The sequence below is a fragment of the Triturus cristatus genome, chromosome 4_1 (assembly GCF_964204655.1).
Source record: "Triturus cristatus chromosome 4_1, aTriCri1.1, whole genome shotgun sequence".
Taxonomy (NCBI): domain Eukaryota; kingdom Metazoa; phylum Chordata; class Amphibia; order Caudata; family Salamandridae; genus Triturus; species Triturus cristatus.
In genome coordinates this window covers 591434051-591447591 of record NC_140585.1, presented here as the reverse complement: position 1 = coordinate 591447591, position 13541 = coordinate 591434051, and the positions used below count along the sequence as shown (strand labels likewise).

At 42.2% G+C, this 13541-nt stretch overlaps 1 protein-coding gene across 1 annotated transcript in view; it reads right to left on the bottom strand.

Moving 5' to 3' along the window:
* Positions 1–13541, bottom strand: part of CDNF (cerebral dopamine neurotrophic factor) — a 185005-nt gene that overhangs the window by 137038 nt on the left and 34426 nt on the right. The window lies entirely within an intron of this gene.

Genomic DNA, 13541 nt, shown 5'->3' with positions numbered 1-13541 from the left:
ATGCATTCCTCTGAAATACTCTTGAGGTAACCGGTAGGGTCACCCCTCTTGCTGCCTCTGCCAGGTGCATCCAAGTGAGATAATGTGTTGCCATTTTGTACATCAACGATTGCAGTAATTTTTCTATAGTGCGTGGACAGTGCTTCATGAGCCCATCTTTAACTTTTGCATATTTTGGTAATGGTTCTCCTTTTGGGGGAAACAACACTTTTACATTAAAATACTAACTCTTTTGAAAATTATGACATTTTGATTGCAACATTTTTTTAAACTGCTTACTGGAATAACAGACTGAAAATTCATCGTTTTTCTAAATAGCCAATGTTAAGAGGATGTTTTTATATGTACTTGCAATGCACAACTAAATTTCACAACGCAGCATATCATGCGTTTTCGGTATTTTCCTAGGTATCCATTGACATCTCACATTTATTTTTAATATATCTACGCTGGGGATTTGTAATTTTATATTAACTTTGAAAAGCTAAGTGACATCTGCTAGCTTCCTAAAAAAAAATCCTTTAAATGAACATGTGTTACTGAATATGTATCAGTAAAATGATGTGCCTTTATTATACAAAAAAAGTAAATCGTAACTTTGGGTCGTTGATGAAATGTGTATTGCTGCAATCTCTTGCTTCACAGTATAATAAAAGTGACATCTTTATTTAAAAAAAAAATGCATTTCAGTGATATATTTAGACAGGTAAGTGATGGCATTTAAAAGTAAAAAACGTCCTCTTCTCAGCAGGCATGCACGCACACTTAGGGCATTCATAGAGACATGCACAACTCATACAAGCAAACATGCCAACTTGTCAGGTTGCAAGAGGCTCTACAGTAAGATTGACACCTTCAGCGAGGCATGATTTTTACCAAGAATTATTTTCCATTGTTCAAGTATTGAGCTCATGTCTATAATTTTAAAAGTAATCTTCAAGTCCCAGAATGCAAAGTTTTACTAAATAAAAAACAGAACTGAATAATGGAACCACATTAACAAGCCAACGGGGCAGCAACGCCCATTGAAAAACGGCTGAAAAATCTAATAAACAATCACTATGTTTATTTCTAATAGGGATATTGAGCAAACCTGGAGGGGGACTGCGGGCAAGAGAAATTCAAAATAGAGAGCAGGTATGAACCAAACAGGATTCTGGGAGAAAAAATACAAAAACAGTGGTTGTCCAAAACACATGATCGAATATGGGGGAAGTAGATTGAGAAAGTAAGTAATGATAATACCCCTGTTGATGGATTTATGTGAAATATGTTGATTTGATATCCTGTCTGATATTAATATAAGAATGCATCCAACTGTTTTTGCGCTTATTTTGTTTGAAATTCGAAATGCAAATAAAAACAGTGTATATGTCTATAAAAAATGCTGTCACTAAGTATCCCATTCACTAAATATTTGTCATGAAATGTGCCAATGATAAGATATGTGCCGAACTTTGGTTCCACTTTGGTACATTGCCCGATTCACATGATTCGAACAGTTAAATAATAAAAAAAGAAATGTTGAGCACTCCATTGCAGACAATGGAGTGCACTGGGCTTCTACAGCCGGTAGAAACCCGCAGAACAACATTCTATTGCTTTTTTTTATTCACAGCTGCTGCCGTGAACAAAGGACTCTCGGGGTCTGAGGGGATTCAAATCCCCTCGGGCTCTGAGAGGCCTTTATTTTGACCAATTAGAACATTCTGCCCTCTGGGGCGGAATGTTCTAATCGCCTTAGAGCTTTCCTAGCGGGCTCTACCGGCTATTAAAGGCCTGCTCCCTTGTTAAAGGCCCTCGCTTGCTGGAGCGGGCCTTTAATGGCCGGTAGACCCCGCTTGGTCGGGCTCTAAGGCTATAATATAAACAAATGTCAAATCATAAATCAAGGAAGAGCTCATCTCAATACCATTGTATTCAAATAGTAAACTGTCAACCTAATTTTCCACATACAAATAACAACACTTACATTTTTCTACTCAGTGACAAATCTAATGTTGCCTAACTCCCTGTAATCTACAGCTGCTTCTGCTCCAACAACCATTTATTGCTCTTGATCAGTGTATAGTGATTTCCCCCAGAATTTCAATCCTTAGTGATGCTATTGTTGTGCATGACAACTTTATAAATTCCACCAAGATTATGTAATCACTAGAGAAGGACACAACTGCATCATTAGAAGATGACAATCTTGAAATTATATCTCCACAACCTGCTTATAAATAATACCTCACACTTCAATGTTGTCTGCCAGAACCAGGACTACATCCCATGGTGTTTCCCCTAAATATCAACTCAAAATTACTGTTTACCACAAAATCGTGGTCAAATCGTGGTCAAAGTTGTGACTACAAAAATATCAAGTGCAAAAGTATTGAAGGTTAGTATATTGGGCCTGATTACAATATCGGTCGGAAAGCCTTCGACCGCTGGTCGGAGGCTTTCGAACCGACATTGTAGGTTCAAACTCCGACTGCCATACTACAATGATGGCGGTCAAAGTTTAAACCGACCGGGGAATTTGACTAGGTTCTGATGGGCTCAAGGAGCCCGTCGGCCAGTCGGAAATACCTCATAATCCCTAGAGGACGGTGCTTCCACCGTCGAGTTTATGATGGCACTTTCTGACAGCAGTTCCATATCGGCCTTTCCGACAAGGAAATCTATTGAAAAGTGTCTTTGGCAGCACCTGGCAGGGCCACCTATCTCCCTGGCCCTCTGCATGTGGTCTCAACTTCCCTGCCCGTGTGTGCCTGCCACACTGTGTAGGGATGTGTAAAAACTTCAATTTTTCAAAGGGAGCTTCTGCTGTGAGCAGTTTCGGCACATCGTACAAGATCCCCTTGAAAAACTGAAGTTTGCAACCGCACTAAGTTCGGTCGCATCCTAATTGCAGTATTAAAACCGCCGACCTGAGGTCGGTCTGTTCCCCATCCGCAGCGATGTCGTTCGACTCCGACCGATATCGTAATCAGGGCCTTAGTTTTAGAACTTTTTTACAATAACATTGAAGTTCAAAATATTGTTTAGTATAATATGTTAAGGTTATTTTATTTGGTGTACGATTTTGTTTCATTATGTTATTGTGAAAATTAATTTTTAAATAATATTACAGTAACGTATATTTATCTGGCTTCATTATATTTGGCCAATCGGGCGGGTAGAGTTTTTTAAAATTATATACCAAGTGATTATTTTGATAATTTTTTTCATTTGATATCTTTTTAAATTGTTTATTAAATTTAAATTTCAGGTTATGGGGTTTATTGGGGATTGGGTTGATAGTGTTTGAGTTAAACATTTATATTGATAGCAAATGAGTAATGTATTAATTATGCAAAGTGTTTTATATATACACTGCCGATGATTAAAATCTAATGTGGATTGTCAAGACGTGGCGTCGTCATTCCTTATTTCCTGAGGAGTGTGTCTTTTGATATTACGGACCTAGCTTGAGTGGTCTGCCTGACGACGCGCCCGCTGTTCAGGAGCTGCGGCGGCTGTTCGCAAGCATTTTGGAAGTATATATATAAATATATATATATGGCAAGCAAATGGAGAAAAATTATGCCGCGCTCCCAGGAGTTTAAATAAAAGCAATTCTTTATTCTTGCACCGGCTTCTTTTCAGCTGATTTTAACAGTTCCATGACGCGATTCGTCTTACAACCTCCTCAGATGGTTACAGCTTGCAGCTGTTGCTCAAGTCGTGCTTCTTGTCTGATGCAGGGCATTATGGGATGTGTAGTTCTTGCTGAGTGCATATCTCTATTATGCTAAGTGCTTGGTTGCCCATAAGTATTCCTTGCTTATTTAATACGACATTTCTTTGTTTGTTAAGTTCAATGCTGACTCCTAGACCCTTTCTCCCCTTTCATTCACGGGCCGCATCGGTGCTCTAGAACCAAAGATTTGAGCTTCACCTTTAGTAAACGATGAGGCTCTTCTTTTGAAACGGAGCCCTGCCAGGCGGAATTTGAAGTATGCAGAGATTCCGGTCTAGTTGTCTTCAAGTGCTAAGTGCACTCTGCAGGGGATACATATCTCCTCATCCGCTCCGTACGATTTCAGTGCACCGGGCGCTGCCGATGGTAAAGTTATTCAAAGCAAAATGGTCAGACTTACGGCGCGCTCTTGCTGCTGGTGCGGCATATAGGGGTAGACCACACCCCCAAAGTATGGCTAGCAAATGGAGAAAAATGATGCCGCACTCCCAGGAGTTTAAATAAAAGCAATTCTTTATTCTTGCACCGGCTTCTTTTCAGCTGATTTTAACAGTTCCATGACGCGTTTCGTCTTACGACCTCCTCAGATGGTTACTGCTTGCAGCTGTTGCTCATGTCGTGCTTCTTGTCTGATGCAGGGCATTATGGGATGTGTAGTTCTTGCTGAGTGCATATCTCTATTATGCTAAGTGCTTGGTTGCCCATAAGTATTTCTTGCTTATTTAATACGACATTTCTTTGTTTGTTAAGTTCAATGCTGACTCCTAGACCCTTTCTCCCCTCTCATTCACGGGCCGCATCGGTGCTCTAGAACCAAAGATTCGAGTTTCACCTTTAGTAAACGATGAGGCTCTTCTTTTGAAACGGAGCCCTGCCAGGCGGTATTTGAAGTATGCAGATATTCCGGTCTAGTAGTCTTCAAGTGCTAAGTGCACTCCGCAGGGGATACATATCTCCTCATCCGCTCCGTACGATTTCAGTGCACCGGGCGCTGCCGATGGTAAAGTTATTCAAAGCAAAATAGTCAGACCGACGGCGCGCTCTTGCTTCTGAAATAGATGCCATTTTTTTTATCTTTCTTTTAATGTTTTAAATATTTAATATATTTAAATAATTAACATTTATCAAATAATGTTAATATTTGACCAGAGTAACATTTGTAAATCTGACCCTCTTAATGTATGTACTTTTTGCAGTGTTTGGTAAACTGGAGTTCGAATAGTAAATCTCTACCCAACACATTCACTTTCTTTAATGTATGTTAAATCTTGCTTTCCCCCACCCCCATCCTACTCCACAAATGTATGCACTTTACTATTTTTTTTTAAATTCTTTTTATTGAAAGAACAAACATGTAAATATCCAATCATTACATAATAAATAACATGTTATACAACATTAGTAATGCAGGTCGGGGGTACAGTATTACATTCTGAGGGTGTGAGGGAAAAATCTACTCCTCTCTCAACTATTTGCTATGTGTAAACCATCAGTCCCCTTCGGCGGTGTCAGTGTGTGTCAAGGATCTATACGTGTCCCATGCACTCCATATTTTCTCACACTTTTTGGGGCATCCCCTGCTCTGATAGACAGTTTTTTCAGCCAGGCAGCACCAGTCTAGGTCTCGTTTCCACGCAGTGAGCGTCCCCATTTCCTGTACACCCCATAGTCTAGCTATATTGCGCTTTGCCCCGCCAGAGGCTAAAGCCAGAATGTATGCACTTTATTTAATGTTTGTTAGGTTGGAGTTTAAATAGTAAATCTGACTCCGCCAATATATGACTTTCCCCCAATGTGTGTTAGACTTGAGTTACATCAGTAAATATAAACTGTCCCTCACCGCATGCACATTTGCACTTTTTTAGATGGGGATTAGAATAGTACATTTTCTTCCACTAACAAATCAATTTTTCTGGGCTTTTAGTTAGAAATATGTTTATTTTTATAACAAAATGTTATTGAATTTTGCCAGTTGATGCACAAGACATACCATGGAGGATCACAGATAACAAAAAACCGACAGATAGAGCCCCCAGTAATGCAATGCAAATCAGAAGAAGTAAGCATAGGAACAAAAACAAGATCCCCCCTCTCCCTGACACCAGCCAATGAAAGATACTGAACTCCCTTGATTTCCTTCCGACCCCCATAACAGCCTACATAGGACCTAAATGCCTCCTCAAGAGGGTGGTCAGGTCTCTCAGGTCTTTGCAGGATAATGCCCTGGTATTGGCCCCATGCTGCCCAAATTTTGTAGTATTTAAGAGGACACCCTTTGGCCTTGTATATAGGAATTTCCATGCTCACACAACGATCAGCCCCTATTTCCATCGTTCCAATGATGTGGCCTCATTATCATTGAAGGCCCTGGCAATGTCCCTTTTCACTATCACCAAACCCAGACACAGCAGGGTGATGCAATATCTGTCCGCCATTATCTCTTCTGTAGTGTGAAGGAGGACCAACTTAGGATTGCTAGGCAAGACACAGCACAACACTCACTCAAGGCAAGCTGATACCTGAAACCCAAAACAAGCAAGCCGAGCACATGCCCAAGTTTTGTGAAGGAAGTCACCATTTGCTACAGGTACCACAACCACATCAGTGCCAGTGTATCCACCGCTCCCATTTTCCACAATCTCTCGCAATTGTAGTAAGCCCTATGTAAGTATTTCCACTGTATTAGGCAGAACTGCGAGGCGATTGCTGGCTCTCGGGGGAGGCACAAGCCTCCCTCCAGTCATCGTTTGTAAGGTGCTTCAAATTTCCAGCCCAGGTCCCTTTTAGCAGTTTGAATGAGTCTGGTGTGTGGATCACTAGTGTATGGTAAACTTGCGAGATTCTGAGATCCCCTAATTCCTCCAGAAGTATTTTGGCCTCTAAGGGGGTATGGTCCGGTATATCCGTGAGCCTCTTGAAGTGTTGGATGAGAGCATGTAGATATCTACAAAATTGCGAACTGTGAAAGTCATACTCTTCCTGCAACTCCGGAAAGGATTTAATTGTGGCCCCCAACAGGACATCCCCCAACTTAGTTGTGCCTATCCCTTCCCACGATTCGAAGCCCTCCAAGGCCACAACCTGTAACCGGGTCCCATGCTATAACAGGGTTTCCTTTGTCAAGCGTCCCTTCCAGCAAAGGGCTCTGTGAGTGTCCCACCAGATCAGAAGAATCACTTTTGTGGCTCAGAGGAGATGTTCTGGAGGGGGTCCTCTGTAGAGCAGATGCGAAAGGGGGATCTCTCTTATCAAGCAACACTCGGTGGTAGAGGCAGGATCTGCTGTGGTAGTGAACCACCATTCGTTTACGACAATGAGGTGGGAGGACCTGTGGTATGGAAGTAAATTTGGAGTTGCGATACCACCATCGTATGGAGATTTATAACACTTGGATAGGGAAACCCTTGGGGCACTGTGCCGCCACGGAAAGTCCCTCAGCAGGGAATCTAGCTTCCTAAAAACCGAGAGGGAAAGCGGGAAGGGATAATTTTGAAGTTGATACAGCAGGCGAGGTAAATCGACCATCTTATAGATAGCTGAACACCCAAGAATGGACAGTGGTTGCGTTGTCCAGAAATCCAGATCCCATATCACCTGTTCAAGATGGGGCTGCATTTTATGTTCCCAGGCCCAAAAAGGGTTGTTGGTCACATACACACCCAAATATTGGAAGCCCTCCCGAAGGATGCATATGTCAGCAGCCCATTCAAGCGTCGACGAGGAACATGCCAGGGGGTTCTGATGATGTAGATGTATTAATGAGGAGCCTAGAAAAAGCCATAAAACCTCCCAGGATCTGGAGGACTCGGGCCCAGAATTAGGGGATTGTCTAAGAAAATTTAGATTTTTCACAGCTTGGTGGGCAGAAAATCTGGATTTTATTAAAGACACAGCGGTTAAGATTATGGAAATCTCCTTTATTGCGCAGCTCACAGCAGCAACAACGAAGAGATCTAGAACTTCAAGACATTCTAACATAGTATATAGTCCATGTGCACGTAGTCTTCTCCCTTCTTTGTGCAGCAAACAAGATAACTTTAATATTCATTTTTGGAAACTTTAGTGTAGTCATCCATAAATTCTTTGAAATATTTAATCTGCAAGATAATAGAACATCCACTTTAGTTATATTTCCAGGGTGGGATTAATAGTGGAGGGATAATCTTAGCCTCAGTGTCTTTAATAAAATCCAGATTTTCTGCCCACCAGGCTGTGAAAAAACTCAATTTTATGTCATGACAAGGAGGCTAACATTATGCAAGTTTAAAGTGTGTTCAACACATTATCAATAGCATTTCTTACCGGTTCAAAATAACAGCTTTTGAAAATACATTCATTGGACCAATCCGCAGCTCTAAGGATGTCCTGAAAGCCACCACCCAGAATAAAAGGTTTGGAGGCCGGAAGCCCCTTTAAGAGAGTGTGCAACAAAAATGGAAATATCTATTCCAGCATCTTTCATAACATCCTTTACCCACCTAGGTAAGGTGGGAGAGGAAACAGCACTGTGGGGAGACCTATGGGAAATTAGCAGTTGTTCAGTAATTCCTCTTAACCTACGGTTCTTCTTTCATACTCCAACAGGCACTTCACTACACACAAACTTTCATTCTGTGGAAAGAAGGGATAGAAAACGGAAGTTGACATCATTTCGTCTTTTTAAGAAGAAACACACTTCTTCTGGTTGGTATGCCCTACTGGTGATATCTAATGCTTTAACGTCTGATGTTTGTCTGAAGGAAATCAGGTACAGTAAAACAGTTAGTTTATAAGAGAGTTTCTTTAATGAGAGTGTAGAGTTCTCACCCCAATTTGTAATTACCTTGTGAACATTCCTCACATCCCATAAGGCAGAGTATATGGCTAATGGTGGGTTTAAAACACACATACTTCTCATTAGTTTTTTAGTTAATAAGTTCTGACTTACCGAGTACCGTCTACCAAGCAGTGTCCTGCTACAATACCCGATCTGTAGATATTAACAGTTGGATATGCCAGGGCTGAAGCAAAAATCTCAGATAAGAAGTTGATAACTTGAACTAGATCAGCTGAAATGGGATTATAGTTCCGTCGAAGGCACCAACAAACCCATTACGCCAGGCCAATCTATAAGCTTTCCTTGTGCCAGGTGCCCAAGATTCTGATATGAGTCTGAAAGTGCTCTCCGAAGGTCCAGGGAGCTGCCACTGTCTCCTTAAATCCTCCATGCCATCAGAGACAGAAGGCCCTGATGTACAAGGGGGTGACACTTTCCTTGAGGACCTGTGATTATTTCCTCGAAGGTAGGTATAAGGATAGGAAAGTCTACACTCATTTCCATCAGAATTGGAAACCATGCCTGGGATCTCCAAAGGGGTGTAATTACTATTATTATCTCCCTGTTCCTGCGAACTTGTAGCAGAAGTCGTGGAAGCATGGCAAAAGGAGGGAAGGCATAAGGCGTTAAACCATGGCAACTTTGAAGGAACGCATCTACCCCCAAGGCCTGAGGGTCCGGTCTCCAGCTGAAAAATTTGGGTAGTTGAGTACTGACTCTGTCTGCAAACAGATCTATTCCAAAGGGTCCCCGGATCGACTGAATGGTCAGAAAGATCTTCCTGTCTAGTCTCCAGTTGCTGGAGTCTTTGAAATTCCTGGAGAACCAGTCTGCGACCCCGTTGTTCATACCCGGAATGTGTTCGGCAATCACTGAGATGCCTTTGTTGAGGCAATATCCCCAAAATGTCTTGGCTAGGTCTGATAGTGCCTTGGAGTGAGGGCCCCCCATCTTGTTCACATGTCTCACCACAGATACGTTGTCCATGCGAAGCATGACTGAACATTTCATTAAACCCTTTGTAAAGCTCTGGATTGCAAAGGAGCCTGCTAGTAGTCCTAGGCAGTTGATATGGAACTCCTTCTCCTGAACTGTCCAGAGTCCCCCTGTCGATGAGTCACCACATGTGGCACCCCATCCCTCTAAATTCGCATCCAAATCTATTATTATGTCCAGATCTTCCCCAAAAATGGCCCTGCCGTTCCACGACTCTGCGTTCCTCAGCCACCAGAGTATCTCTTTCTTTGAGTCCGAGCCCAGTTGAACTATCTGAGAGTAGGATTGATTCGATCTCAAGGCTTTGGCTTTGAGTCTCTGAAGGTCCCGATAATATGGCTTGGATGGTCGAGGACAAGAGGCCCAGCACCCTTGCTAATGTCCTCAATGGGAATCCCTGTTTCTTTAGAATACTCCTTAACTCCTTTCGAAGTTTTCTCCGCTTTTCCCGGGATAATTTCAATTCTGCCTGTACTGTATTTACTGAAAAACCCAGGAACTGGGTGACCTGGCTTGGTGTGGTACACAATTGTTTGGTATTTATAACAAACCCCTGGTGTGGTACACAATTGTTTGGTGTTTATAACAAACCCCAGGTGTTCCAAGAGTTTTATTGTGAGGTCCGTGTGTTGTGATGCTACCTCTTTGGACTGAGCCATTATTAAAATGTCGTCCAGGTATAAAATTAATCTTACTCCTTTGCTTCTTAACCAACCTGTTACCGGGCGCAGTACCTTGGTGAAACACTAAGGGGCTGATGAAAGTCCGAAGGGGAGGCTGCAAAACTGTCAGAGTTTGCCCTCCCAACTCAATTGGAGAAATTTCTGATGTGGCAACCAGATAGGGATAGTCAGGTATGCATCTTTTAGATCTAGTCGAGTTAGCCAATCTCCTTTCCTTAGAACATCCCTGAGGAGCTGTATTCCCTCCATTTTGAAATGACGATAAACCACCCATTGGTTCAGATCTTTTAGATTTATAACAGGTCTCATCCCTTTGTCTTTCTTTTCTACTAGAAAGACATTGCTCACAAAGCCAAGTTCCTTTCCCTCTTGAATTGCCCCTTTGGCATACAGATCGTTTACCTCTTGTGTCACCAAGGTAGAATCTGTTTTGGAGAATATTGTTTCTCGGGGAGTTCTCTTTTGTAATGGTAAATCTATTAATTCTATTTTGTACCCTCTGACCGTATCTAGAACCCAAGGGTCTTGGCTCACCATTTTCCAGTTCCCACAGAATTGGGCTAGCCTTCCTCCCACCTCTATAGGGATATCTGAAAGGTCGTTCGTAAGTCTTACCTGCTGAAAAACTTATTTGCCTTCATTCACCCCTGAAGTCTCTGCCCCGGAATCTTTGTTTTTGAGGGTAGATGGTTGATTGACCTGCAAAGCCAGATTGGGAGGACCTTCCTCCTCGTCCCATGTAGGGTCTTGTCGAAAATTGTCCACGGCTGGGGAACCGACCCAGTGTTCTCCCGGCCCTTCCAAAAACCTTGTTGTGGAAAACTTTTAAAATATCTTTTTGGGATTTTTGAATGGAGTTAATCACTCCCAAATATTTGGCCATCTCCTTGATAAATTCTTTCCCAAAGAGGAGACCTTGAGAGGAAGCTCTTCCTTCTTTGTTAGCTAGTTCCACTAGCTTAGGGTCGATTTTAAGAAGGACACTATTTCTCCTCTCATTTGAGAGTGCAGTATTTGCACTGCCGAGTAGGCAAATTGCCCTTTGCGCCCAGTGGCGCAGTTCTCTTGGGTCTATGGTGGTGTCATCAAGAAAAGCTCTTTCGGCTAGTTCAAACATTTTAGTTAGAGGGCCCGCGATATCCAAGAGTCTATCCTGGCAAGATTTTAGACCCTTGTCGAGCCCTTTTCCTGGGTCTCTTGGCGATAAACGCCACTACTTTGTTATCCAGGTGTGGGGTTAAGGCTATTTTTTCAGGGAGAGAAGGACGAGGGCATTCAGATCTCACCTGGGATCTACCTTTCTTTGGAATCTCTTTACAGAGCCAGAAAGAAAGGTATTCACCTATATGTTGGGAGGAGACCCACTTGGGGGAGAGGGAATGTTTGATGAGGAAAGGGTCAAACATATATTCCCCAAAGGGGTCAATGATTCCCATTTTAGACCCTGAGGCCCTTGATGTCTCACCAGAAGTGTCAGCAAAACAATGGGGTGACCCTGTGTCCCTCAGAACCTGGGTATTTATGAAAAAAAAACAATCGTTCTGTCGGGTATGCGTAACTGATTTCTTATACAAGTAATTGAATTATCCTGTTACTTATGCATAATATTCTCATGTAACAACAAAACAATTGCATCAAAACGGAACACACGAAAAGGAACACAAATTTTGATGGGTAATGAGTTGTTTTTATATAAATTGCATCATTTATAAGTTACCCATACTTAAATAAATAGCTGTCAACACAGTGAAGTTTTAAGGTGACATGTGATCAAGTGACATATTGTGCTCAGTGATACAGTTGAGTGTGTGTTATGTACCGGGTGATTAAAATATGTACAAGGGAAAGAAAGGCCAGAGTGAGAACAATGACTCTGCTAATAATCCAATTTAAATTTTTCGCGCAGAGCCTTGATCTGGACAGAGAAGTAGCGTTGACGTTTCAACCCAATCTATGCACTATTGAGTGGTCATTGCGGGTCTTCATCAGGACAATGGGGGAGGGAGATGTGGCAGCCTAATGCAACCAGAGTGAATCCTGGGCGGTTGAACAGTGGGCTCAGGTCAGTGCGATCATGGCCTCATCACAATATTTCCAGTTACGTGTCATGGAAGCGGGAGACAAGAGTCAGTTCCGCTTTCCCAAAGTCAGAGGCACGTAATGTTGCGTTGGGAGTAGTTGCCAGTTCAGTGTCAGCGGTGGACAAGAGTTAATTCAGCTTTCCAAGGCACGCAAAGTCGGGCTTGTGGTAGTTTTTAGTTCTAGTGTTTCCGAGGTAAATTCGGCAATACGATTTCATGGGGCGGCGGCAGGCGAGAGTCCTGTCAGGCGAGAGTCCTGTCAGCGACAGATCGCAGCAGCCTGACAGGACTCTCGCCTGCTGCCACCCCGTAAAATTTAAATTGGATTATTAGCAGTCATTGTTCTCACTCTGGCCTTTCTTTCCCTTGTACATATTTTAATCACCTTGTACATAACACGCACTCAACTGTATCACTGAGCACAATATGTCACTTGATCACTCGTCACCTTAAAACTTCACTGTGTTGACAGCTATTTATTTAAGTATGGGTAACTTATAAATGATGCAATTTATATAAAACAACTCATTAACCATCAAAGTTTGTGTTCCTTTTCGTGTGTTCTGTTTTGATGCAATTGTTCACCTGAAGTGCCCACATTCCTTATTTCACCTTCTGCTTCTGAATCAAAGTCAGAGGAGTAGGAGAGATTGATCTCATCCCCCTGCCCATCGTCACTGTCGATGGGAATGGATGTAATTGGGCCTTTATCTTGCCCATCTATTGTGCCCGAGGCACTGTCATTGTCACCGCCACTGCGTGAAGTCAAAATGGTAGGGATGGAGCTCTTAGCTTTTTTAGTACCTTTAGGAGGGTTATTGCTCATTGGTCTTTTTCTTTGCCCTCTACTAGACTCTGTGGGCTCCTCCTGAGGTCTTGAGGATGGCCATCCTTTTTTTTATAGGGCTTCCAATTTTGTATTAATGGTGTCATCAAGTGACCCCATTACCATATCTAGGGCCTTATTAATTAGTTTTTCTAATTTATCCTCCATTGAACTTGTTGAGGGTTCTGAAGACATAACTAGAGTTAAGGTCAGACAGTAACAGCTAAAGGATTAATGATGTTCCAACTGACAAAACAAGTAGAATGTATGTCTTAGTCATTATGGTAACCAAACTTGTTTCAACAAAAGGGTTGTCATGTTTTGCTAAGGTTATTTCCTTTAACTGAGGGTATTCAGGGATTATTATGCAGGTCCTTCCTTTGTTTCTATGGTCCTTGAGCTCTTTTAAAAA